The sequence below is a fragment of the Mirounga leonina genome, unplaced genomic scaffold (assembly GCF_011800145.1).
Source record: "Mirounga leonina isolate KUSES-001 unplaced genomic scaffold, KU_Mleo_1.0 Mir_172, whole genome shotgun sequence".
Classification (NCBI taxonomy): domain Eukaryota; kingdom Metazoa; phylum Chordata; class Mammalia; order Carnivora; family Phocidae; genus Mirounga; species Mirounga leonina.
In genome coordinates, this window is record NW_023270442.1 from 13,945,235 (window position 1) to 13,973,120 (window position 27,886).

The window sequence follows — 27,886 nt, forward strand, 5'->3', positions numbered from 1 at the left end:
GATATGAAGATAACTTTTGATACATATTATCCTGACCATAGGGTTTTTTTTTAAAGATTTTATTTATTTATTTGAGAGAGAGAGAGAACGAGTGGGGGGAGGGGCAGCGGACAAGGAGAAGCTGGCTCCCCACTGAGCAGGGAGCCTGATGCCAGGCTCAATCCCAGGGCGACCTGAGCCAAAGGCAGATGCTTAACCGACTGAGCCACCCAGGTGCCCCCTGACCATAGGGTTTTATTACCTAAATTTTTTATGCAGTATCTTTTTGTGTCATTAAATGTAATTCTGAAGCAACTTTTTTTAGGTACAGAGAATCCTAATCTGATAAGCATGATTTATACCTACATCTTTTCGGACAGCGCCTGAAACCTCCCATCCTTAGGATGAATTCCCTGAAGTGGAATTGGTAGGTCAAAGAGCAAGTAAAATGTAAGGCTCTTGATACACTTTACCAAATTATCTTCAGAAAGGGCTTACTAGGGCGCCTGGGTGGCTCAGTTGGTTAAGCGGACTGCCTTCGGCTCAGGTCATGATCCTGGAGTCCCTGGATCGAGTCCCGCATCGGGCTCCCTGCTAGGCAGGGAGTCTGCTTCTCCCTCTGACCCTCCCCCTTCTCATGTGCTCTCTCTCATTCTCTCTCTCTCAAATAAATAAATAAAATCTTAAAAAAAAAAAAAAAAAAGAAAGGGCTCACTCATTACTGCCCAGGCTCCAAGTCTACACTCATTGCCATTTTAATATTTGCCAGCTTGATAGGTGAAATATAGTATCTCTTTGTTTTAATTCCATTCTTTTGAGGATAAGAAGCTTAGCACTTTTTTTCATGTGTTAATTGCTCATTTATATTTCTTCTCTTTTGAATTTCTGCCCTTGTCCTTGTCACATTTTCTTCTTGAGTTAATCTTTTATTAATTTATGTGAGCTCCTTATACTTAGGGATTTTAATTCCTTTTGTCAAATGCTTCAGATACTTTTGACCAATTTCTTATTTGCTTTTAAAACTTGTGGGATTGTTCTTTTTTAGAAGTGTTTAAACCCCCTCATCCATCACTGTTTCCCATTTTTAAGGATTTCTTTCCCGTGATGTTAAGCAAGAAAATTCTCTCCACGATTTTATAAATGTTAACCCTGATTTTCTCCTGGTACACTTTCATGGTTTCGTTTTTTCACTGGAATCTTTAAACCATCTGTAATTTATTTTGGTGTGAGCAAATAAATTTATTCTATTGTGAGCAAATGTGATTTACATCTTTTTTTCATTTTTACTGTTTTGTTAGGTAATACATTTTCTTAACATTTAATTATTCTGGTCACACTATGCAAACAGGCAAATTTAGGTAGCAAGTTGGAGATAAGCATTAAGTTTTCACACTGCTCTGAGGAGCACTGGGAATTCCGAGAAGCCTTTGAAAGGGTTTGCCATGGGGATATAGAAGTGGGAGAGCAGGGAAGAGCTGGGCAAGTGTGGGCGTTTATAGCTCCAACTTCTAAGAACTATAGACTTAGATGGTCAGCTGGGCACCTGCTAGGCAGATCTTGGGTAGAGCTAATAATAGGCTGTTCAAAATTAACATGGTCAAAACAGTTTTTTTTTTTTTAAAGATTTTATTTTTAGGTCATCTCTACACCCAACATGGGGCTGAAACCTACAATCCCAAGATCAATAGTGACATACTGCACTAACTGAGCCAGTCAGGCGCCCCCAAACAGAAATCTTAATACTATCCCTACCGTAATCTGTATACCCCAAACCTTTCTCATCTTAGTAAATGGTGCCATTAGCCATGCATGTGTGCAGCACAAGAAAGTGTCGCAGCTGTCCTTTATCCCTCTCTTCTCACTTCCTGTCTACTCCATTGTTAGGTTCTGCAGGCTTTGTGTCCAAAATATATCCTGAATCTGACCCCTCCTCATCATTTCCACGGTTAAAACATTAGTCCTGGCCACCACTGTCTCACATGAGTATCTGCCATGAACTCCTCGCTGGTTTTCTTTCTTTTTTTAAAGATTTTATTTATTTATTTGACAGAGAGAGACACAGCGAGAGAGGGAACACAAGCAGGGGGAGCAGGAGAGGGAGAAGCAGGCTTCCTGCCGAGCAGGGAGCCCGATGCGGGGCTCGATCCCAGGACCCCGGGATCATGACCTGAGCCGAAGGCAGACGCTCAACGACTGAGCCATCCAGGCGCCCCCCCTCGCTGGTTTTCTTGATTCCACTCTGTTTACCTGGAATCTGTTCCCCACAATAACTTCCACAGCATAAATCAGATCATGTCCTTCTCTTGCTTAAACCTTTCAGAGACTTCCCACACTTAAAATCCAAACCTCACTTAAAGAGTTACTTGTGGTCTGGATCTCTTGCCTCCAGTTTCCTTTCTACACTGCCCTCATTTATTTACTTTGTACCAGCTAACCTGGCCTCTTTCTATTCCTTGAACAGCTTCTTTTCTTTCTTTCTTCGGATCTTTGCATTGGCTGAAACTTCTCTGGAGCCACCCAGAAAATACCCAGTGTCTTGTTAGAGAGGCTTTCCTTCTACCCAGGCTTGCGAAGAAACCCCAGGTACCACCTCCGGTCATCACCCACCTCATTTTCTTTGGAGTGGTTCTCTGTATGTGAAATGATCATATTTTTTTTTTTACTTATTTATTAGCTGTCTCCTCATTCTAGAATATAAACTCCCTAAGAGCATGGACTCTGTTTTGTTCCCTTCTCAAATTCCCTCCCCTTAGCCCCATGTCTGACTCATGGTCCTGGTAAACGGTACTGGGTAACCATTTGCGCAACTGCTCCCTTCTTGGGGCCCAGCCCACACTTAAGAGCAGCTCAGCTTTTATATCTTGAGCTTGTGCGAAGTTTTGTTTGCAGAACATTTTCTTTTTTTTTTTTTTAAGATTTTATTTATTTATTTGAGAGAGAGAGAATGAGAGACAGAGAGCATGAGAGGGGGGAGGGTCAGAGGGAGAAGCAGACTCCCTGCCTAGCAGGGAGCCCGATGCGGGACTCGATCCCGGGACTCCAGGATCATGACCTGAGCCGAAGGCAGTCGCTTAACCAACTGAGCCACCCAGGCCCCCTGCAGAACATTTTCTAGGTTAACAAAAGTTTGAAGATAATTTACTTAGAAGGTGGGAATTTAAGGATATATGAGAAAGAAAAGATTTTATGGAATTTAAGAAACAAGAGAGATGAACATAGGGGAAGGGAAGGAAAAATAAGATGAAAACAGAGAGGGAGACAAACCATAACAGACTCGTAGCTCTAGAAAACAAACTAAGAGGGTTGCTGGAGGGGAAGAGGGTGGGGGATAGAGTCATGGGGGGATGGGCATTAAGGAGGGCACTCCATAGAAAGAGCATTGGGTGTTATGTGCAACTGATGAATCACTAAATTCTACCTCTCAAACTAATAATACACTATATGTTAATTAAATTTAAAGTAAAAAAAAGATTTTAATTTGACGTTTGTCAGAGCATTCCATTTGCTTCTTAAATATGTTGGTGTATGATTCCTGACTTTTTAACCTGAAGGGGTGAACATGAGAACAGCATATGATTTTAAACATTTCCTGCCCAAGAGTACTTTTTCTTTACCTACCAAATTGCAGACCATAGATTATTTTTATCCTGTATTTAGGAAGATTATGAGATTATATACTCCTATGTTTACCCTTTTTAGAGTGCTTCCTGAATCCCAAGCCAAAGCATTTATATAGCTTTATTGTGTAAATATTTGTGTTCCAGGTGTGTTATTCATATAAATGTATGTTCCCCTTGATCTATACGTAGATGCGTATTATTTTTGTGTTTTCTTTTTCCTCATTAAATTGTAAACACTCGAATTTATGACTTCTATGCTTCCTTTTTTTTTTTCTTATGCTTCCTTTTTAACTCTGCACTGTACTGGAATTCTGATGTGTACCAGGTTGCTGTTCCCTAAACGAGTTGTTTTTTGTGACACTTGTCCTATGATAGTTCAAGTAGTTTAGTTTGGCTACTGTGTTAATTAGGAACTCCTCTTAGTTGTGTTATTACTTTCTGCATTTTAACCAGTAAGTACAAGGAGATTGCCTTTTGTTTTTGCTTTATGTGTTTTCATCTTATAGTATGGGGAGTATGAAGATTACAACTGTTGTTTTCATTATGGATTATGTATCTTATGAAAATAAATTTTTTTTTAATCACACGTAACTTTTTCCTTGAAATGGTGCTTTATTAATTTAGTGACTTTTCCTTGCTTTTTGTGTTTTTTGGTGGATCTTTACTCATACTTGAATTTCTTATTTTAGGTGCATTCTAGCTAGCTTGGCCTGCTCTCCTTACAGCAGCCTGTTGTTTAATAGATATACTGTTCTTTTGCATTTTATTGCTTCTAAAGCAGGTATCTCCGAGTTTAAAAAAATAACTTATAGTTCATTTTTAAAACGTGAGATATAAGGATGCCTGGGTGGCCCAGTGAGTTAAGCATCTGCTTTCGGCTCCAGTCATGATCCCAAGGTTCTGGGATCGAGTCTCACATCGGGCTCTCTGCTCTGTGGGGAGTCTGCTTCTCCCTCTCCCACTACCTGCCACTCCTCCTGCTTGTGAGCTCTCTCTCTCTGACAAAGAAATAAAATCTTTTTTTTTAAATAAAGTGAGATATAATGGCATATAATGTTATATTAGGTTCAGGTGTAGGACATAATGATTCTTACAGTTCATTTATTTCAAAGGAAATGGGTAGATTTCATTCCTCTGGACATTTCTTATTAGCTTGTATCCTGTGGAGTATTTTCATTGGCGCCATATGTTGAGGGTTCTTTCAAGGAAGGGAATTTCATGTGTCCAAGGGTTGAATGAGAGGTTGTCTCCACATGTTTGAAGTACAGCAGGTTGGCCTGCCCAGACTTTTGGGGGAGAAAATGAAGCAAAACAAAACAAGCAATGGACAAATGACTTCTTGGTTTAGGGGCCACAGTGTTATCATCTGTCTGTTACAAGATTAAGTTGTAAACTCTGGAGTGGGCAGAGCTAGGGAGAAGGTTATTTTCTTCTACCTCCTGCCCATTGGGGTGTGGTGTTCTTCTGTATATCAGAAATTTTGTCAGGGGCATATGAATTAGTCAGCTTTGGCTAAATTACTCACCGGTAACAATCCCGAATCTCCGTAAACTGCAACAACAAAACTTTACTTTTCACATTAATGCTTTTGTGGGCTTCATTCCAAGACCCAGTGTGGAAGAGTGAAAAGAGCCATGATAGAACCTCCCCTTGGTTCCTAACGCTTCTGCTCAAAAGTGCCATATGCCCTTGCTACTCATACTTCATTGGCCAGAGCAAGTCACATGGTCAGGCACGGCCTCAGTGGACAAGAGGTGTAATCCCATGAGGGGATGGCAGGTAGGGAAGGATTGGTTAAGGGAAGAGCAACAAATATTTTGACAATAATATTGTCTGTTGGAGTATATTTTGGATATAGTGATGTTACGGAAAGGTTTCCTACTTTGAGGGGTGTTCAGAGTTGGAAGTGAGGGCAGGAAGGTTGCAGCCCATGCTCTGAAGCCCCTTGACAATGAGAACTGACTAGTGAATGTCTTTATTACCATTTTGGGGACCTCACCTGATGGTGGATCTAATACATGATAGCTTCTTAACAAACGTTTATTGAATTAGTGGGCAAAGAAGTCTAACAATAAGAAAGTTCTTTTCATTGTAGTGCTTCCTATAGCTTTGCTTGAGACTGTTTTATGGAGTAGTTCCTATAAATAGCACCTTTCAAATATTAAATGAAAAAATGCTTTTTGGGAGATCATTTTTGTTGTAAAAAAAAAATTTTTAATGATCTTTCTAGAAAATTTGAAAAATGTGTATTAAATATAAGCAAGGCAAAGATCATCTTCTATCTGGCAACCCAGGACCACTACTGATCATGTTTATTATATACCCTACTGTAATTCCTTTTCCTCTTCTTTTTCTCCATATAGTTTTTGAACAGTGCCATGTTGATAGTCCTGTTGTAATCACTTATTTTTCTCCTTTTTGCAGTATCTCTTGCTTCACTTGTGAATCAGCAATTCTAAGGGGCATGTAACTTTCCTTGTTCTCGTTCTCTCTTCTCAAGTCTGGACTCCTCCATATGAGCTGTACACTCAGTCACAAAAGTTACCTCCTATTTCTGTCCCCTCTCTGACCATAGCAAGAGTGGAAGCGAGCAGAAGAATGATGAAAGGTGTAGGCCTGAAAATTAAGGGACCAAGGTGATTTTCAGACTAGACAATCAGCTCCTAGAGAATCAAGCTCTTTTCCTCCCCTCCCCCCTTTTTCTTTTTTCTTTTTCTGTTGCTCAGAGATCACTTGTTCCTATCTTGGAGTTTGCACAGTCTTTTGAATGACCTGAAAGTCAAGAACTTGATAATAAATTGGTTTTAGTCCTATCATCTTTTTGTTACTGATACCTTAGAGAAGTTTAATGTGAGTCATTCAAGAACTTGGCCCCTGCCTGAACCTGTCTTGAGTGCCTGCTTTATCTAAGGTTGAAGCATTTTTTAGGCGGCAACTGATCTTTTGTAGGCAGGCCACTGAACACGTTCACCATTCCTTGTTCTTTTGAATCATTAATCATCTTCCCTCTGAGCTCTGCCAATGGGGCTGGATCTTGAGCCATTTGGCCCTTCACAATGTGGGGAAATCCTCCCCGCTGAGGTGAATGCATGAAATATTTCTTGTCTCAGTATAGACTGGAGAACTGGTTTGTCTCCAATAATGCACAGATTGCATTCCTTCTATGTTACTAAAAGGTACCTTTTGTATCCGTTTATAAAGAGCTCTGATCGGGACTGTAAAATTACTGTGCAGATGACATGAATTAACCTATTAAACTCTTTGGAATTACTCGTGGTACTGAATGTAATTTCTGAATATTTTGAAATACCAAGTGTAGGCTCAGCTCAATGGCCAGTTTTTGAGTTTTGATGAATTTCTCTATTTTAGTTGTTTTGGTTGCTATCCATTTTAGAAACATTCACTCTGCCAAATAGTTTAGCAGTGTGTGCAGAATGACAGCTTAAATAATGTGCGTGTTTGCTGTTGAAGCAGATGCCTCTAAGTAAAGCTGCCTGGATCAAAGAGAGAAAGAGTCTCCATGTAGTATCTGTTAGAGACTAATGGGAGCCCTTCAAGTTATTCTTTGTTTCCTATCCTAGATTGTAGTTTTCTCTGTTCTAATAAAGGATTTTGATTAGTTCTGTGTTGGTAGCATGCTAACTTCGTAAAGAAATGTGATTCAGTAATAACTTTGAGTTTCCATGTGACTACTTATGTAATCTGACATGTATCTCCTTTAAGAAAAGTGCCCATTGTTAAGGTCAACTCACAGGTCAGACATTAATCTTGATTGTCAAGTGCCTCCAATCATTTATGGAGACTAAAGAGTTCTTGATGGCACTCATCTGAGTACTGAGTCTGCTGAATAAAAGACAGTCAGGGCTTTGGTCTCTTTTGTGTTGCAGTTCTTAGCAGGATCCAAAAGAATGAAGTTTTCCAAAGATGGAATAGCATGATTTATGAGAGTATTTATTAAGATATAGGTAATATGTTAAAAATTAGCTTTATGTAGTTTGGTCTAAGGTGAGCTCTTAGAAACTGATGAAAAGGATGGTTTAAAATAAAGCTAAGCTTTATTTAAAGTCTGGATTTGTGGGTAGAAACAATTTCCCTAGGGTATCCCATAATTCCCTTTGATTAAATTTCAGAAAGAGTGTCTATTAGAATGGAATAAAAAAAATAATCATTCTTTCAAATGAGGCTTAATTGCAATGACATAAACAGGAGTAACCCCAACCTTAGAGACAGGTGATTTCTTAAGTCCGCTTTTTACTCTAGTGTGAACAGAAAACCACAGGGTCATTTTGATTGTTTTATAACTCTATAAAGAATTTTTTACATCCTAGTTATATTCTCTTCCTTTTGAATTCTCAGGTAAATAAGTCCTGAGCTGGTGGCTTATAAAAATAGGCTGGTTCAGAGACACTTTATAAAAAAACTAGCTTTCTTCTCTTTTTCCAATTAACCTTTCATTATGAAAAATTCCAACACCTACAAAAGTGAGGGGAGTATAAACCCCATGAACCATATCCATTACCCAGCTGTGATAGTTATTAACTCTTGGCCCATCTTGTTCCATCTCTCCCTCCTGGCCCCACTCCAGATTATTTTGAAGCAAGTTCTGGACATATCGTTTCATTAAAGCGAGTTGCTTTTGATAGTGACAGTCGAAGCCACTTTCCTTTTTGGCATTAGCACAGATGCCAAAGGCTGAATAGAATTTATAAGACAGACTTTGCATTGAAGAGTTTACCTTTTAAGAAAGGAGCTCCTATTTTCACTGGATACTTTCTTCAAGTTTCTCTTGTCTTTCAAATAGAGGTGTATTTGCAAAGTTCTTAAGTTCTTATCTGTTTGGAAATTCCTGTAGCAAGTTCAGGTTTAGTCGTCCCGTACTGTTTTGGCTGTGACTTATCTAAATAGTATTGAAGGGAAGAAAGAATTATTTCACCAAGAGTTGGCTTTGAGACGAGTTAGATATATTCAGTGTATTAAGGAAGTGCCCCTTAATGTTGTAATCATATACTGGCTTTTAAAGGTACCTCATAATAATGGCTCTTAAAAAGTACAAATAAAACACTTAAAGGTGATCTTTTGTCCTTGCCAGATAGTGGGACAATTTAATTCCTTTTTTGAGGCAAAATAAAATTTTCTTTCAAGTACCTGAGATCTGCAAGTATTGGTTGACTCATCCTTTGTTTTTAAACCTATTAGTTTCCCCGGGCCAGTGTGTTTTTCCGTATATGTTGACCTTGCACTTTAAACTGAATTCCTTTTGTCCTTTGAATGAGGCATAAAGCTTCAGTGTATATTGGTTTCGGGTGAAAAATAGAACTTTAACTTTTTCTGTGATTTCTGAAAAATGTCAAGTGGCTTTAATAATAATAATGATAGTTTCTCAATTTACTCCTAAAAAAAAAAAGTAGACTCAACAGATTAAATAGAATGAAGTGTTTTCTTTCTAAAACTAAAGCCAATTTTGCCTTAACTGTTGATTCTTAGAGTTGAGTTCTTGAACACAGGTAACTGTGGGGTTCACTTTTATATTTTACATTGTTAACCATTATAGAGTACTTGGTGACTTGGCATATTGGATGCTGGAAGTACTGGACTGAGCTAGATCAGGAATCTAATTTGCAGTGTGATTATGCCTCTACTTTTCTTCAGTAGCTAAACAGAAGTAATTATATTTACATTTTACCTATTTCGCAGAGATGTTGTTAGAAATACTATAATTAGATTTTTTTTTTAATTTGCAAAAATATTTGAGTTGCTTCACAGATAGGTGCTATATAAAAGCAAGGTGTTATTAACATCTCATTTTTCTTGGTTTGTGCTTTTGACGCTAGAAACATATTGCTTTTTCTCTTTTGGGGTACAGGTTCTGATACATGTTTTGAAATTTGTTCTCTTAATGTTCTTAGCAGCTGAGATGCTATAAAAGCATTCTTGTGTCCTATTTTTAATACACAGCGATGAGTCTGGATAGATGGCAAAGTTAATGGCAAGGCAATTGAACTGTGCTAAGTGCTCGCCTGCCTATCTTTCTGGCCTCTCCACTTTCAGGGTAGAGTTACTGTTTACAGTGACACGTTTTGCTCTCTGGGACTGCAAAGTCTTGAATCCATTTGCCTTTTGCCTCATTGCCTTGAACTCAAATTTTGTTTTATTTCCCTCTTTCTATTTTGTATCTTAAATTTCCGGATGGATGATCTGGTTGGTTAACTACTGGAGGGAAGATGAATGCTGTCTAATAAAATCAGAATGAGATTCTTCCCATAGGGGTCATGAATTAGGGAGTCCTAGAACTAGTAAGTGAGCAGATCTGATCCTAAAGCCAGCCACCAGACTCTCCAGTTTTCCTAGACTCTCACTGTGTGTTTTTGGGTAAAGTTGTTCTCTTTAGCTGGTCTGGGTTGTTTTGTTTGTCAGTGGCCAAAATGGTTGATTTTCCAACACCATTTGGACATGCTTCATGTATATTTTACAGAATATTCACTTTCTTTTAACAACAGCTGGTCAGTCTTTTTTTTTTTTTTTTTTAAGATTTTATTTATTTGACAGAGAGAGACACAGCGAGAGAGGGAACACAAGCAGGGGGAGTGGGAGAGGGAGAAGCAGGCTTCCCGCGGAGCAGGGAGCCCGATGCGGGGCTTGATCCCAGGACCCTGGGATCATGACCTGACCCGAAGGCAGACGCCCAACGACTGAGCCACCCAGACGCCCCTAGCTGGTCAGTCTTATACTTAGTTAAGTTTAAAGAATTTTAACCTTAGTAATTAAACAATTTCCCACTTTCATTGGGATGCTTATAGACACTGCTTCCTTTTTAGTAGGAGATAATCTGTGATATATTTAGGTTTTGATGTTACTAATTTGTAGAACTTGAAGTAGGGGTGGTAGTTTTTGGGAACAGGACGGATTCTTTCTCATAGGGTGGTCTCCTTTGTTACATTGTTATGTTGAGCAACTCAAAGGGTTAGTATGAGTTCCAATTGGAAATGAGTTAACTTTTAAGAACAAATGAGATGACTTGCTCAGGACAGCATTCCAGATTCATAGATAGGGACAGTTGTCAGTGGATTATGAAATGTTTTTCAGTAGTCCTCATTATATCATACACCTTGAATTGGCATGCTGTGACAACCAGCTTGCCATTAAAAGGTTTTTTAAAAACAGTGATAACCTACTTTGGTACTGAATAAATAAACAGGGAAGCCTCTGATGTTAAACTGAACTTGTTTGATTTTAAGGCCAAAGAAGTGAAGACTGTTTCTAAGAAAAATTTGTGCTGTGTGCAGATAAAAAACAACTCCTAAGCATTTTTATTGTTGCCCCCAAAACAGCACATTTCTAGAATATGATTACCTAGTTTATCTAAAAAAAAAAAAAAAAAAAAAAAACCCCACCTTGCCTATGTTAAGGTATTAAGGTAAAAAAAAGTCATCAGTGTTCTAATTCATACTATTTTTTTTCCTCAAAAAGACATATGTTTAAGCATCTGCTTCATTAGTTGGACTATATTTTACATATTTCTGTCAGAACTCCAGATCACTGACTTGAAAATTACATGACTAATATAATCCTGTGAAGTTTAGGAAAATAGTAGTTCATTTCTGTTGAATTCCTTGAAACATTATTTGGAGTCAGAGTCAACTTTTAAAATTACCATTTTTGGGGGCGCCTGGGTGGCTCAGTTGGTTAAGTGACTGCTTTTGGCTCAGGTCATGATCCTGGAGTCCCGGGATCGAGTCCTGCATCGGGCTCCCTGCTCAGCAGGGAATCTACTTCTCCCTCTGACCCTCCTCCCTCTCATGCTCTCTGTCTCTCATTCTCTCTCAAATAAATAAATAAATAAATAAATAAATAAATAAATAAATAAATAAATAAATCTTTTAAAAAAAATTACCATTTTTTTTTTGTTCTTTGTGTGTGTATTTTTTTTTTTTTTTTTTTTTTTTTGCTTTGTTAATCTATTTGGAGAATTGAAATTGGTTCCTGAACATTTGGAGTACTACACTCTAGCAGGAAGCTCCCTGGGGAAAGACTCCTTGTTTAGTTTTCAAGCTATGGAGGTGACCCCTGAAGATAGAAGGGTGATCACATGGAATTCTCAGTATTTACTTCATTCATTCATTCTAAAACCAGTTCATTCACTGGACATTGTTTGTATGCCTTTTATGTAAGCCATACCATGTAACAGATGTAAGAAACAGACCCAGTAATTTACATGCATCTCGATGCTAAGCCAAGAGCAGGCAGAAGACACAGGTTAAACCATTCTAGGGTCTAAACAAGACAGGGGGTCCAAGTTTAGAATGGCCAGAAGAGTTAACCAGGGTAAGGGAGGACAGAGAGGGAGCGTGGGCATAAATCTGCAAATGGTAGGTAAATTCAGTTCTTTTGTAAGAATAGTTCACTAGTAAATAGTTACTAATCTGTAGTAGTTGTGCAATAAATAAAATACTCATGGTTGTCTAATGTTGACATATTAATTTTGGATGGCTTTTCTTGATGTGTTTCTACACACTGTCTAGGCTCAATTTTTTTCCTTTTAAATTTTATACTCGTTGATGGGCAGTGTCTACATTTCTCTTGCCAATTCTGTAATGTGTGCCTGTTTGGGTTTCAGCTGCCCGCTCCCCATATTCAGTAGCTTTGTTGCCTCAGGGGGGCAAAGTTATTGGAAAAGGTAAATCTGGTCCTGACACATTCCTGTGAAATCTTTAAGTAGCTGTCTTGTCCAGGTCTGTCAGTGGGACATGGTCTAGTCTCAGCTCCACCCTTAACCCTTGTCCTTGGGATGGCTTCCTTCCAGAGTGTTCACTCTCATCGGAGGCAGCGATTCTGCAAATGTATCTCCATTCTCCAAAGCCTATCTGCTGAGGGGTGACCTTTCTACCATGCTCCGTTCACCATTTTCTCTTCTCTACTGCCTTTGTACCCTGACCTGCTGTCCGTTGTTGTATGAAGCATGCGGTGCCAGAATTATTTATTTACTCTCTGTTCCTGCTCGAAATTTGAGCTCTTTGAGGCAGGACCTATATCTTTCTGTCTTTGGATTTTTATGTTTCTCACAGTAAGTGTCATATAATAAATAGTCATTATTTTATTTAAGCGGAGCAGTTTAACATTTAAACATGTAGTTATTGTGCTGTATTTACTAATAATTGTGACTGAACAAAAGTGTGTAAGGCATTGTTTTAAGCCTTTTACTTACATTAAAACTCCTTTAATCCTCCTTATTGTTAAAGAAAGAATTATTCTGACACTTACTAAAATTGTAAGGAAGATTTTATTCCAGACTGTTGTAATAGAGGAGAGAGATTGGGTTCACCTCTGAACACAGGGACAAGTGGGGGTTTATAGCTAGGGAGAGGGGTGAAGAGGGTCAGTGGAGGGAAAATTACTAAGAAGAGACATCAAGGGCCGGAGAGGGGGCGCGGATTCTGGCTAAAGACAGGCCAAGAACTCACCCATCAAAGGTTGGGGATGAGGAGCTTGATCACATACCGAGTGTGATCAGATATCGGGGGAGAGGGGTTCTCATGAAACTGGCTTATTAGCAGGATTCTTGCTAAAATTGAGCTAGGCAGACTGAAGACAGGCCAGGCCAAAGCCAAGGCCTAGTCAAGAGGAGGAGTGCTTAGAGGAACCTGATTAAAATGTGGTCAGGGAGAGAGTGTCATTATGAGCCTTTTCAGTTAGGGACTATTAATTCCGTGCATTTTACAGATAAAGAATCTAAAACTCAGAAGTAGCCAGAGCAACTCACACAAGGCCCAGGGGCAGTAAGTACCAGAGCTGGATGCTTACTGGATGCTTTGCATCTGATGACTTTTAAACTGTTGATCATCTTCTGGCCTCTGTGCCCTGCCTGGTGACAGCTCAGTGAATTTTTGCTAACCTATTGTGAGAATCAGTCGAAGTTTGCTTTTATTTTAGAATGACTCGTGGTCTGGCTGCGGCCAGTGCTCTTGAGAAGCCTGTGATTTGCCCTGGAACAACACACTCAGCTTGTAATACAGAGTGACATTTAAGGGTGAGCAGCTTTATTAGAATTTCAGATAGATGGGGTGACTATGTACATTTCTGTTTTCTAGTCTGTTCAGCAGAGTAACCATTTCAGTTAGATTTCTGGATCTTACCTATTGAAACATAGCCACAAAGGAAGAAAATATAAAAATTAGGATTTTAGATGTTCTGAACATAAAAGGTGATTTTAAACATTAATCAGGCAAGTATTTCTCTGCAAAGCTCGTAAAAAATGGGTGAGTTATCCTGTTAGCTTTATGAATCAGCTGCTTTCAAAATGCTGTTGAGCGAAACATGACCATTTTTGTGATTTCATTTAGTTTTCTTTTTTTTTTTTTTAAGATTTTTTTTTATTTATTCATTAGAGAGAGAGCCAGTGAGAGCATGAGCAGGGTGGAGGGGCAGAGGGAGAGGGAGAAGCAGGCTTCCTGCTGAGCCTGGAGCCCGATGTGGGGCTTGATCCCAGGACCCTGAGATCATGACCCCAGCCGAAGGCAGACACCTAACCTACTGAGCCACCCAGGCTCCCCTATGTACAACTTCTAATGCAACTTTAAAATTTTTGGTATATTTTCTTCTATCAGAGCATTTTTGAAAAAGAACAACATGGTGGACATAATAATGTGTATAAAGTTCTAAACTTTTTTTTGATGAGCATTTTTAATTGTTTTAATAGTTACATATTTCATTGTATAGATTTGTTATAACATAATTTACCTGTACTATTAATAATGTTCTTATACTATCAAACATTGAAGATTATTTCAGTTTTTAATTGTTCAAAATAAAGTCACAGTGAACACCATTTGGACATATATCTTTGCATTTTGGGTTATTTTCTTAGGGCGGATTCCTAGAAATTGAATTATTGGGTACAGGGGTAAGAACATTTCCCCCCCCCTTTTTTTTTTAATTTTATTTATTTATTTGAGAGAGAATGAGATAGAGCATGAGAGGGTCAGAGGGAGAAGCAGACTCCCTGCTGAGCAGGGAGCCCAATGCAGGACTCGATCCTGGGACTCCAGGATCATGACCTGAGCCGAAGGCAGTCGCTTAACCAACTGAGCCACCCAGGCGCCCCTTTTTCCCCCTCTTGATACATATCTTGTCACATTGCTTTCCAAAGGAGTTGTCACAGTTCAGCCTCCCACCAGCAGTGTGAGAGAGGGCTCTCTTTGCTATATGGCTAATAATATTGGAAATCTGCAATAATATACTTATTTATTTTGAGGCTTTTCTTCATTCTTTTGTGGTGAATTTCCAAGCTGAGTTGACCTTAAGTAAATTGGCTCAAATTCTCAAGTAAAATTTCCCTTAGACAAAAACTGTATAAGATCCATTTAAAAGTTGAGATGTCAAGAAAATAAGAAAAGCTTTGTCACAGAGGGAATGAAGGGTTAGTTTTATAATGTCCACATCTAGATGAATGTTTTTCAGTGAAGTACATACTGAATGAATTAACTTTTCTTCCCTTCAGTAACAATAGTTATCTTTTCAAAATCTTTTGAATGTTGTTTGGAATTATAAAGCTTAATAGCTCTACTGGGTTTCGCAACATTGAAATTAAATACAGTCAACTTTAAGTGTGCAAACGTGCCTAAATTGGAATTCTAGATGAACTGTAATCCACATTTTGAGTATAAAATTGGCTTCTACCAAGTTTTTCATATTATAAATAGAAGTTGAACCTTTTTAAAGGGACTATGAAACTGAGAAAATCTGGGATTTTCTTCTTTTGCAGTTTTATTCCAGATCACATTGTATTTGTGATTCTTTCTAACAGAAACTTCCAGACGTCCTTTCTGTACTTCAGTGGTACAGCTGGATCTACTTAAAGAAATTAGTGAAATCTTCAGCAAATGATGACCACGATTCTTTTCAGCTTTTCTCAGTTTCCTCAGGCTTAAATATATTTCAGTGTATCTCAGTCAAGTGAAGTGAAATTAAAGATTTGAATCATGGATCTGTTGCCTTCTAAAACGGTCTGGTTTTCTGTTTGCTACAGTCTATTTAGTGTTTTAGTGATGCTAATGTTATTGAACGGTTTTTTAGTCCTAAAACTTCTGGTGGTGATAAATCTTATCCTGCATACAAGTCCTGGGTCACCTAGCAGGGCGCAGTTGGTTTTATTAATGACCGCATTGTCCTTTGCTCTCATTCATGACACTCAGTGACTTTTCATTGATGTTGCAGTAAGGCTTTTTCCCTTGGACTTTGCCCATTCTTTACACACTGGTAAATAAGCTTCAGCTGTAGCAGGAGGCAGCCAGCATCTCTGTGTGGATCAGATTAGCAATATGTACCTATGTAGATTTCCTTTATCTCCTGATTGGGCAAACACTTAACTGTCCTGAACTCGAAGGGATTAAAACGCATCTCCATTGCGTTTTCCACTTGCTGGCATCGGGAGTTAGTTGTGTTGGACTGGAGGGTCTAATTGATACTGCCATCCATTGTAGCACTACATCTGTGAAGATGTCAAAGATGTGAAATGTTTGCTGGGTTCTCAGTTGTTCTCGTTTTCAAGGCTTACATGTAGCCAATTCACTGTTGATGAATACAAATGTAAAGCATTTTATAAATACTAGCACCTGGTTGTTTTCTTAAACACAGCATGCATATGTTTCATTTCTTCTTTTACTATGATCTATAAACCCGTATTTAATTTATCCAGATGCAGCTGGTGCACTATTTTTGTTGAAGCAGGCTTAAAAATCTGGCAAGAGGCCTTCCTGCTTTCTTGCTCTTTTCAGTGTTGCAGTGTCCTTTTGCACCATTGGCGCTTTCTGGGTGGTTTCTGGACTTTTCTCCTAAAGCTGAAGGCTTTCTCTAAAACTTTTCTCTGCTTAGCCTTCCACTGTTCCTGCAGGTGAACTGATAATACCAAGGCTTGGTTGCTGGCTGTGTTTAGAGGTGTACAAGTTAATTACCTAGAGATGAAGGTGAGAGGAGTAAACCGGTACACTGTGTTGACTTAAGACGAGTGTGGTATCAGCTCGTGTGCTGCAGTGTGGAAGAAATAAAATAATGGAAACATTATTCTAATGTTTTCTTTTAAGGGTGCATGTGCCTTGTAATGTGTGGAAGCTAAAGTATTTGGAAGAAAACTTTAGATTGTCTCTTTTTGAGTGACAGTATATATCCTTGTGATGCAGATGACAACATTTTGTTCTCCCTTTAACCTGGATTATTACATTTTTTTAATGTGACAAAATAAATGTTTATAATTACCTGTTAAATTTCCTTTTTTGGGGTCACTTATTAATTTCTGTTTGAGAGGGTACTGAAAAGTATGAGTTCAAAATAGGTTAAATTTACATATCTCATTTATTTGGCTGATAATCTTGTAATTCCATGTTTTGTATTTAAAATAAAAGTTTTGGGGCGCCTGGGTGGCTCAGTTGTTAGGCGTCTGCCTTTGGCTTGGATCATGATCCCAGGGTCCTCAGATCGAGCCTCTCTCTGTCAAATAAAAAAGTCTTTTAAAAAAATAAAAAAATAAAACTTTGATTTGAAATGATTTTCTCCCACTCTGTGATTCTTAACATTATTGTTTGTTGTTTAGTTTTACATTATATGCTTCTTCCAGGAATTACTTTTTCAGCTTTTAGTACCTTGAAATATTTTTTTTTCTTAATGATCCTCTTGAATGTAGAACCTTCTGGAATAAATGAAGTCCCTCACCTACTGTATTGAAGCCTTATGAATGGTTCTATCTGCAGCTGTAGTGCTCTAGAATCTGATTTCTTTAAAAAGACAAACCTATGGTTAATGACTTTTCAAAGGTTACTCTGCAGTTAGTTGGTGGTCTAAAGGTGGAAAAGTGTCAAAGAGGGATGGGTTAATTTCCATTTATCTCTTAAATTCCTTTCCCCAGTCTTTCTGTCTCCTGGCCTTGGTTTTTTAACTTTGTAGCTAGGTCTTGGTTTTATTACTCCGGGATGAATTCTCTCCCATTGCCAATATTAACATAAGGATAATTTAGAAGAATAGAAGTTAAAATCTGTTTATTGAAGCTCTGTAGACCAGCTACCGGGGGCGTTTCTCTTTGTGGAAAGTAAGCGGGAATAAATGGACAAATAGTCTTAAATGCCAGTGAGTGTTGCCAAGTAATGTGCTGACAGCTGGGCCTGAGAGTGATTCCTCACCACTGGTCACTCCTGACCTGTCCCCTTCTCACCTCTGTCCCCTGCCACCAGCCCCTCCCCCAACAACACAAATCTGGGATGAATGCCTATTCCCTTTTTAGAGAACGGCTTGAATATTCACTACAGCTTTTCCGACAGAACGTTGACAATGTCTCTTTGAACTCCGTAGTAAGGTTCGCCTTTTTGTCAGGTTCTTTACCCTTCTTGCAGTCTAAGATCTTACTTGTGAACCAGCCGCCCGTCCCTCATGGGTCATCTTGTGCTCCTTGGAATGGCAGCGCATGTAGAAGCCACATTTGAGGCCCATGACTTGAGACATGACAGTTTGGCATTGATCAGGTTGGCTGTATGTTTGGGATTTGTCAGTTCCTTTGTCCATTTATCGTTTGGCTTTCAGTACCTTTTCTCTGTGTTTCAAAAGGGCTTTGTGTACATCCTGCCTTTATGTGTAATCTTACAGGGCAACTTCTGCTTTGTGTTCATCTCCTGCTCAAACACTTTTCACAGGAGTGGGGTTTGTTGTAAGACTCCCTATAAAACACGGGTGTAGGCTCTTCTCGCTTCCATTCATTGCAGACTTTTTTTTTTTTAAATAAGAGAAAGATTTCCTTTGATTTTTTTTTTTTTTCTTTAAGGTTTTCTAAATTTTGAAGTTTTGGAGATACAAAAACCTCCTAAAGGAAGAGATGTGGGGACAGTAGTTTTTAGTGAACCCCTTTAATTTTTATTATTCTAGGTTAGGGATAAATGTGCATAGAAAAATACCTAAAACCAGATTGTTCATAACTCAAATACTAGATAGTATCATAATATGAGTAGAGTGTAAGTTACATTTTTTTTATGTTCCTGAGGATATTTTTATACCCTTTAAGGATGTTTAAAATACAGTTATTTTTTCATTCTTTTCTTACATTTTGACGTTTTTTCCTTTTCAATATTTCCTTGATGCCAGATTTCTAGAAATTTAAAATTTCTATTCTGTACCTTTCCATCCTGTAGCCCTTTAACCTAAAACTAAACCTTTTGAGCAACTTTCTTTTTTAGAATTTTTATTTAGTTTAATTTTTTTAAAAGTAATCTCTACACCTACCTTGGAGTTCGAACTCAGGATCCCGAGATCAAGAGTAGGATGCCCCACTGACTGAGCCAGCCAGGCGCCCCCTTTTGAGCAGCTTTCAAACAAAATGTAAAAAAAAAATTCTTTATAAGAAATGAATTTAAAGTTCATTACTTTTAGTACCACGAAAATCTATTTCAAGTAAATTAGCCTGAATATTGGGAAAGGACTCCTTGAACTGGATGTAGACAATAGACCTGTTAAAATGCAAGCCAAAAATTTTAAATATGAGAAAGAATAGGTCTCTTGTTGCCTTAAGTCTCTGGCTTCTGATACCTTCCAGCCAACTTGCCTTTCTCTGGCAGCACAAATGTAGCTATCCACGATCTAGGACTGCTGGAGTGTTGTAAATTTAAAGAGAATAGGAGGGGTGAGCCTGACTGACTTAAAAATGTTCCATTATATAAAATACCTTCTCTACCAAGACTACATTTTAAAACATTGAGACCAGGTGTTTTTTTGGTTATGAATCCAGTAACTTAGGTCAGTGGAGTGTTTGTGGCACCAGCCGGGCCTCTGCCTCGCCCCTCCCTCGCCCCCTCCCTCCCCCCTCCTGTAACCTTTCCCTATTTAAGTAAGAGGATTACAAGATTTTTTTGAGGCAATGGTCAGTAATTAAGTGAAAAACTGATAATGTATGTTCATAATCTCCTTTTGCTCTTTAGGTCATTAAATCCTAAATTAGCCCTGTCTTGGTATATTAGAAATCTGTTGATTATTTGAATTACATAATTGTGAAGATTCCTGTTTCTGTGAATGAGTGTCTATTTTAATTGCCTCATTTCATCTCCCATACTTGTTTTCATTCATGCCCTTCCCCTCTTTGATTTCAAAAAACCTTAGAACATTTAAAAAAAAAAAAACCCTTAAAATATTTTCAAACCTTCAGGAAATCTGAAGGAATTGTATAACAAACCTATTTTTAAAGATGTTTCAGATAGTTAAATTATTTAATATAAAGTAACATTTTAAATTATGCCAGTGATTTAGAGTTTAGAAGTTTTATTTCTCAAAAATTTATTTTTCATGTTAAATTTAACCTTTTTTAAACTGCTAAATTTAGTATTAGTACATGTTTTGTTTTTTTTTTTTTGTTTTCTGAAATCATTTCATATTTTCTGAATAATCTCCCTTTATGATAGTAAAACATTGGAAATCTCTTCAAATAACAAACCTCTTTCAATATAATTTTCTTTTCCATGTGAAATGACATTTAATAAATACTGTTTTAAGAATGGTCTTCCTATTTTATAAATACACAGTTATAGGGGTCTTCTACTTTAAATATGTCAGCATTTGAGATTTTAATGTAAATATTGAAATTAAGGATCAGTATTTATTCCTTTAGCTTTCAGTAATTCGCTCTCGTTTCTGAAGCTGAAATGAAGAAAGGGTAAAGACTCTGCTCAAACATATTCTAGCTGTTGGCTTAAACATCCTAACATTCATCCGAACTTTTAAAAACTTTTTACCTATTTCTTGATTGTTCAGTGTTTAGTTTGTGTGTTTTTCTATTTTTTATATGTAAATATAGGAGTGCTTGCCTCACTCTGAAAATTGCTAATTCCAGCAACATGTTTATGAAAGGCTTTAAAATAACTTGGGAAAGGCATATATTATAATGTAAAGCGGGAAAAGAAGGAAATAATTGTATATTTATAGGGAAAAGACTAAAAGGAAATATAAATGGAGCCTGTTAATAATGTAGGACAGTACAGGCCATATTTGTCTAAGTAGTGGTCTTCTCTCTGCCCGAAAGAAGTGCAGATACTTTATCCCCTGCCTTTAGCACTGGGCTGGTGAGCTTTGTGCGCTCCTAGGCCAACTGTCCTGCCCGTTGCTTCCCAGGCAGTGGGCCAGACACACCTTAGAAGCACGTCCTTCTCTGCTTTGCCCTCAGTAGGTGCCTGCTTTTCTGTTTGTTTAATAACTCCACCGAAATCCTGTCCTATGGGTAGAGCTACTGCCTTCGCTCACTGTTCGTTTTCACCTTGCCTTTCTTTTTTTTTTGCCTTTTTCTTCCTTCCTTCCTTCCTTCCTTCCTCTCTCTTTTTCTTTCTTTCTTTCTTTCTTTCTTTCTTTCTTTCTTTTCTTTCTTTCTTTCTTTCTTTCTTTCTTTCTTTCTTTCTTTCTTTCTTTTTTCCATTGTTGGTGCTGCTCTGGGCTTTCTGTTATATTTTATTTATATATATATATATATATAACTTAGGGCTTCTGTGTGAGAAGTGTTTACACTTCAGGAAGCTTTGCCTTTTTATATAAGAAGTAAAAGCTCCTTGGACTTTCATGGCAAAATTCTATCAGATGTATTTCTCCCATTCAGTTTCCTTTGTGGTCTACTCTGACACTTAAAAAAAACCCAAACAGTTGGTTTCCCTTTCTGCCTCCTTTTTGTTTTCTAGTGCTTTTATTGCTTGGAACAGTATCCCCTTACTCCCCACCTCCCAGCTCCACCCTGTTTGGTTTACCAGGCTAACTACTTCATGGTTGTTCCAATAAGTTCATAATCCTGAAGGAATGAGGTTATGATCATGTGCCCTAAAACCAAACTGACTCCCTCTTCTACCATTTAATAATTGTATAAACTGTTGCCTTAGTTTCTACATCTGTAAGATGGGAGAGCAATGTTATTTAACCCATAGAGCTGTTCATAAGAGGAAGTTGGCTAATACAGCAGATGTATTAGTAAGCATTTAATGAAGTTTTAGTTAATTATTATGTGTTGCTTATATCTCTTTGTATACATAGACACACACACACTGATTTTCTTTTTTTTTTTTTTTAAGATTTTATTTATTTATTTGAGACAGAAAGCATGAGAGGGAGGAGGGTCAGAGGGAGAAGCAGACTCCCTGCTGAGCAGGGAGCCCGATGCGGGACTCGATCCCGGGACTCCAGGATCATGACCCGAGCTGAAGGCAGTCACTTAACCAACTGAGCCACCCAGGCGCCCACACACTGATTTTCAATGTGTATTTTCCATCCCCTATTTAATTGTAAACTTTTCCCCCCAACTTTATTGAGGTGTAGTGTATCTTTTGGGTATAAATGTGATGATTTAATAAGCATGTACATTGTGAAGTGATACCACAATTGAGCTAATTAAACACATCCACACCTCACAGTTAACTGTGTGTGTGTGTGTGTATGTGTGGTGAGAACACTTAAGATTTATTCTCTCAGCAAATTTCAAGTGTAGAATACAGTATTATTAACTATAGTCACCATACTATGTATTAGATCCCCAGAACTTAACTCACTTGATAACTGAAAGTTTCTCTCCTTTGACAAGCATCTTCTCATTCCCTTCTGGCAAGCACCATTTTACTTTCTGGTTCTATGAAGTTGGCTTTTTTAGATTCCACATATAAGTGAGATTATATGGTATTTGTCTTTCCGTGCCTGGCTTATTTCACTTAGCAAAATGTCCTCCGGATTATCCATGTTGCAAATAGCAGGATTTCCTCCCTTTTTTAAATGGCTGAATAATTTTGCATTGTGTGTCTGTGTGTGTATATAACACACTCATATGTACATATATATACCACAATTTCTTTATCCACTGACTGACGTTTGGATTGTTTCCTATATCTTGCTTTTTGTGGATAATGTTGCAGTAAACACGGGAGTTCATACATCTCTTTGAGATACTGATTTCATTCCTTTGGATATATACTCAGCAGTGAGATTGCTGGATTATAACACTAGTTCTATTTTCAATTTTTTGAGGATCCTCCATACTGTTTGCCATAGTGGGTGTACAAATTCACATTCCTCCTGACAGTACACTAAGGTTCCCTTTTCTCCACATCCTTGCTAATATGTGCTCTCTCTTCTCTTTTTGGTAATAGCTATCCTATCTCATTGTGGTTTTGATTTGCATTTCCCTGATGATTAGTGAGGCTGAGCATCTTTTCTTATGTCTGTTTGCCATCTGTATATCTTCTATGGAAAATGCCTATTCAGGTTCCTTTGCCCATTTTTTTTTTTAACATACACTGTCATATTAGTCTCAGGTGTACAATATATTAATTCGACAACTCTGTACATTACTCATTGCTTTCACAATCAGTGTCGTTACCATCTGTCGTCATACAATTTTATTACAGCATTATTGATTGTATTCCCTATGCTGTACTTTTCATCTTTGCGATGTATTTATTTTATAACTGGAAGTTTTTGTCTCTTCAATCCCCTATATCTGTTTCACTGCCCCCCCCCCACCTGCCCTCTGGCAGCCACTTGTTTATTCTCTGTATTTAAGAGTTTGTTCATTTGTTTTTTTAGATTCCATGTGCAGGGAAAGTCATATGGTATTTGTCGTTCTTTGTCTGACTTAGTTCACTTATCATAAAGTCCTCAGTGTCCATCCATGTTACCACAAATGGCAAGATCTCATTCCTTTTTATGGCTGAGTAATATTTCAGAGTCTGTGTTTTGTGTACTTCTTTATCCATTAATCTGTGGATGGACATTTGGGTTGCTTCCATATCTTGGCAGTTGTAAAGCTGCTGTAAATACAGGGGTGTGTATGTCTTTTTTTTTTTTAATTTTTTTTAACAGTGGTTTTAGGTTCACAGCATCTTTTTTTAAAAGATTTTATTTATTTATTTGAGACAGAGAGAGCACATGAGAGGGGGGAGGGTCAGAGGCAGAAGCAGGCTCCCTGCTGAGCAGGGAGCCCGATGCAGGACTCGATCCAGGGACTCGATCCAGGGACTTGATCCAGGGACTCCAGGATCATGACCTGAGCCGAAGGCAGTCTCTTAACCAACTGAGCCACCCAGGCGCCCCCAGGGGTGTGTATGTCTTTTGAAGTTAGTGTTTTCAGTTTCTCTGGGTCAGTACCCAGTAGTGGAATTAACAGATCATGCGGTATTTCTGTTTTTAATTTTTTGCGGCACCTCCTTACTGTTTTCTGTTTTCTGTAGTGGCTGCACCAATTTATATTCCTACCAACAGTACAGAAGTGTTCCTTTTTATCCGCATATTCACCAACACTTGTTATTTGTCTTTTTGATTCCAGTCATTCTGACAGGTATAAAGTTATATCTCATTTTTTTGATTTGCATTTCTCTGATGATTAGTAATGTTGAACATCTTTTCATGTGTCTGTTGGCCATCTTTATGTCTTTAGAAAAATATGTATTTGGGCCCTCTCCCCATTTTTTAATCGTTTTTTTTTGGTGTTGAGTTGTAGAAGTTTTTTTTATGTATTTTGGATATTCACCCCTTATTGGATATGTCATTTGCTAATATCTTTTCCCATTCAGTAGGTTTCCTGTTCATTTTGTTGGTTTGCTTTGCTGTGCAAAAGGTTTTTATTTTGGTGTAGTCCCAATAGTTTATTCTTGCTTTTGTTTCCCTTGCCTGAGGAGACACATCTAGAAAAATGTTGCTGAGGCTGACATCAAAGAGATTACTACCTATGTTTTTTTCTAGGAGTTCTGTGATTTCAGATGTTACATGTAGGTCTTTAATCCATTTTGAATATATTTTTGGGTATGGTGTGAGAAAGTGGTCCAGTTTCATTCTTTTGCATGTAGCTGTCCAGTTTTCTTAGCACCATTTATTAAAGAGACTGTCTTTTCCCCAGTCTTGCCTCCTTTTGTTATAGATTAATCAACCATATAAGCATGAGGTTATTTCTGGGCTCTCCATTCTGTTCTATTGATCTATGTGTTTTTTTGTTAGTACCATACTTTTTTGATTACTACAGCTTTGTAGTATATCTTGAAATCGGGGATTGTGATACCTCCAGTTTTCTCAAGCTTATTTTGGCTCTTTGGGTTCTCTTCTGGTTCCATACAAATTTAGTATTATTTGTTCTAGTTCTGTGAAAACTTGTGTTGAATCTGTAGATTGCTTAATTTTTTAATTGAGTTATTTGTGTTTTTGCTATTGAGTTGTATGAGTTAATTGTAAACTTTTTTAAAGATTTATTTATTTATTAGAGAGTGTGTGCACATGTGTGAGTGAAGCAGGGGGCAGAGGGAGAGAGACTCCTCAAGCAGACTCCCCACTGAACGCAGAGCCCAACATCGGGCTTGATCCCAGGACCCTGAGATAATGACCTGAGGCAAAATCAAGAGTTGGACATTCAACCAACTGAGCACCCAGGTGCCCCAATTGTAAACTACTTTTTTTTTTTTTAAGATTTTATTTATTTATTTTAGAGAGAGAGAGCTAGTGAGAAGGGGCAGAGGGAGAGGGAGAAAGAATCCAAAGCAGATTCCAATGCTGAGTGCAGAGCCTGATGTGGGAATCAGTCACATGACCTTGAGACCAGGACCTGAGCAAAACCAAGAGTCAGATGCTTAAATGACTGAGCCACTCAGGCACCCTTGTAAACTTCTTAACAGCAAGGATCATGCTAATAATTCCTCACCTAAGCCAACTCCATAATTTTGGCATAATGTGTAGACCATTATCTCTGATTCTGGGAGTGGAGCTTCATGATGTCATTTGAATGAGATGAGGATTTAGAAATCACCTCTTTTAAGAAAATCTTGAAATGCTTCAATGAGGGCATAAAAATTATTGACACAAGCCTCTTCTTTATGTGTTGGATCAGTATAGCTTTATATTGTCCATGGGAAGAAAAATGTTTCTTGAGTAAATGAGTAAGACTTTGGAGAGAGGATGTATTTGAAAGGTATAAAGGCTTATTTTCAAGTAAGATCTAAATAGGAATGATTATCTGATCATAAATGAAAAGAATATGAAAATACTAAATATGCTAATGCTCAGACATGACAGTAAAAAAACTTGCTTTTTTTTTTCAGTTATTTTAACATTTGAAAATTTGGCTACATCTAGAAAGGATTTACAATCTGGAAATTTGAATGAAAAGGCCTTAATAAAATATCTAGCCAAATGCTGTTACTTTAGAGATGGAGGGGCTGAAGTTTACATCTCTCACGTTATTCTAAATTTGTGTTTTAACTATATATTTTAGTTTATTTTTATAGTTATGGCAGTGAATGCAGTTGTAATTTTTTTCTGAAAAGCCTTTATAATTCGCCTCTAGGGGTATATATATCTTTCTCACACAGACCAAATGCAGATTCTGTGAGGCTTCATATCTACTCTTACATTGTATTCAAATTTTGTTTATATACTTAAGGATACTTTGATGTTCATATTTTTTCACTTAATCGGCATTAGGATATATGCAGAATTTGATCTGTGTTTACAGAGATGGACCAGCTTTTAATTGGTGGCATTTTGAAGAATACCTGGTTTTTATTCTATACTTCCTAGGCTTTTATCCCCACTTCGGTGAAATTGAAAATCAGAATATAGCTGTTACGTGCATTTATTATTTAGTCATAAAGGTATTTGGAAAACCCACTAGTCTTTGTGTATTTAGTAAAGGGCATTCATTACAAAATACACTGGACATAGTGAAATTAAGATGAGTATTTTCTATTTTCTAGTAAGGCATTTTGGTTTCATTCAACATAGACTATACCCCATCCAACCCCACTTCTGTTAAAAAAAAAAACAAAAACCTTTTTAAAACTAAATTTTCTCTGTCACCCTTACTAAATAATGTCATTAAGGATTCAGAATCACAATCTTAGACCTGCCACTTAATTAGATTAAACATTCTTGCTCAAAAGCCTTATTGTTCATCATTTGTTCTGTCTCTTCAATTAAGTTTTTAAATTGGGCTTAAAGTTGCCTTTTTGTTGTTGTTTTAATTATAAAATACTCATTGGGAGTTATTGGACATAAGTACTTTTCTCACATGATAGTCCAGCGTAGATATTCTGATTTGCATTGAACTGCTAGGATTGCAAAACTCTTTACTTTTATTGTACGTGTGGCTTATGAGTTTTTTCAACTTCATCGTGATATAGTTGGACTGCACTAAACTGCATATGTTTAAAGTCTGCTGTTTGGTCAGTTCTGATATGTGCATGTACCTGTGAAACCATCACCTTGCCCCAAAGTTTCCTTGTGCCTCTTTGCACCTTTGTAATCTGTCCCTTCTTCTACTCCTATTTCCTGGCAAGTACTGGTTGGTTTTCTGTCACTATAGATTAGTTTATATTTTCTAGAATTTTCACAAAAATGGAGTCATACAGTATATATATACCCCCTGGCTTTTTTTGCATAGCATAAAAATTTGACGTTCATGCATGTTAAAGCTTGTAGGACCAGTTGGTTCCTTTTTATTTCTAAGTAGTATAACAGATATGTCACTGCTTATTCATTCATCTGTTGATTGACTTTTGGGTTTCTAGTTCTGGCTCTTAAAAATCATGCTGATATGAATGCTTGTATAGAAATATTTGTGTGGGGGCGCCTGGGTGGCTCAGTCGTTAAGCGTCTGCCTTCAGCTCAGGTCATGGTCCCAGGGTCCTGGGATCGAGCCCCACGTTGGGCTCCCTGCTCAGCGGGAAGCCTGCTTTCCCCTCTCCCACTCCCCCTGCTTGTGTTCCCTCTCTCGCTGTATCTCTCTGTCAAATAAATAAAATCTTAAAAAAAAAAAAAGGAAATATTTGTGTGGACTTAAATGTTCATTTCTTTTAGCTAAATAATTAAGAGTGGCTAGATCCAATGGGATCTGTACAACTTTTTGTTTCTTTCTTAAGTAGGCTCCACACTGCGTGTGGAGCCCAACACCGGGCTTGAACTCATGGCCCTGAGATCAAGACCCGAGCTGAGATCAAGAGTCAGACATTTAGGGGCACCTGGGTGGCTCAGTTGTTAAGCGTCTGCCTTCAGCTCAGCTCATGACCCCAGGGTCCTGGGATCGAGCCCCGCATCGGGCTCCCTGCTCCGCGGGGAGCCTGCTTCTCCCTCTCCCACTCCCCCTGCTTGTGTTCCCTCTCTAGGTGTGTCTCTCTCTGTCAAATAAATAAATAAAACCTTTAAAAAAAAAAAAAAAAAAGAGAGAGTCAGACATTTAACCAACTGAGCCACCCAGGCACTGCTGTACAAGTTTCTAAGAAAAGTACATTTTTTTCCATGCAGTTGTAGCATCTTACATTCTT

The 27,886-nt window shown here is 37.9% G+C and overlaps 1 protein-coding gene across 4 annotated transcripts in view; it reads left to right on the forward strand.

Moving 5' to 3' along the window:
* ITSN1 (intersectin 1) overlaps positions 1-27,886 on the forward strand; it is a 212,080-nt gene that overhangs the window by 30,308 nt on the left and 153,886 nt on the right. The window contains exon 1 of one of the 4 annotated variants that reach the window (XM_035017640.1): positions 2,224-2,562. The exons of 2 other annotated variants lie outside the window; for them this stretch is intronic. The gene's annotated coding sequence lies outside the window, so the exon portion shown is untranslated. Of the gene's footprint in view, positions 1-2,223; positions 2,563-2,589; positions 2,612-27,886 lie in introns of those variants that run through there. One more of the 4 variants, XM_035017642.1, reaches the window with a different exon arrangement.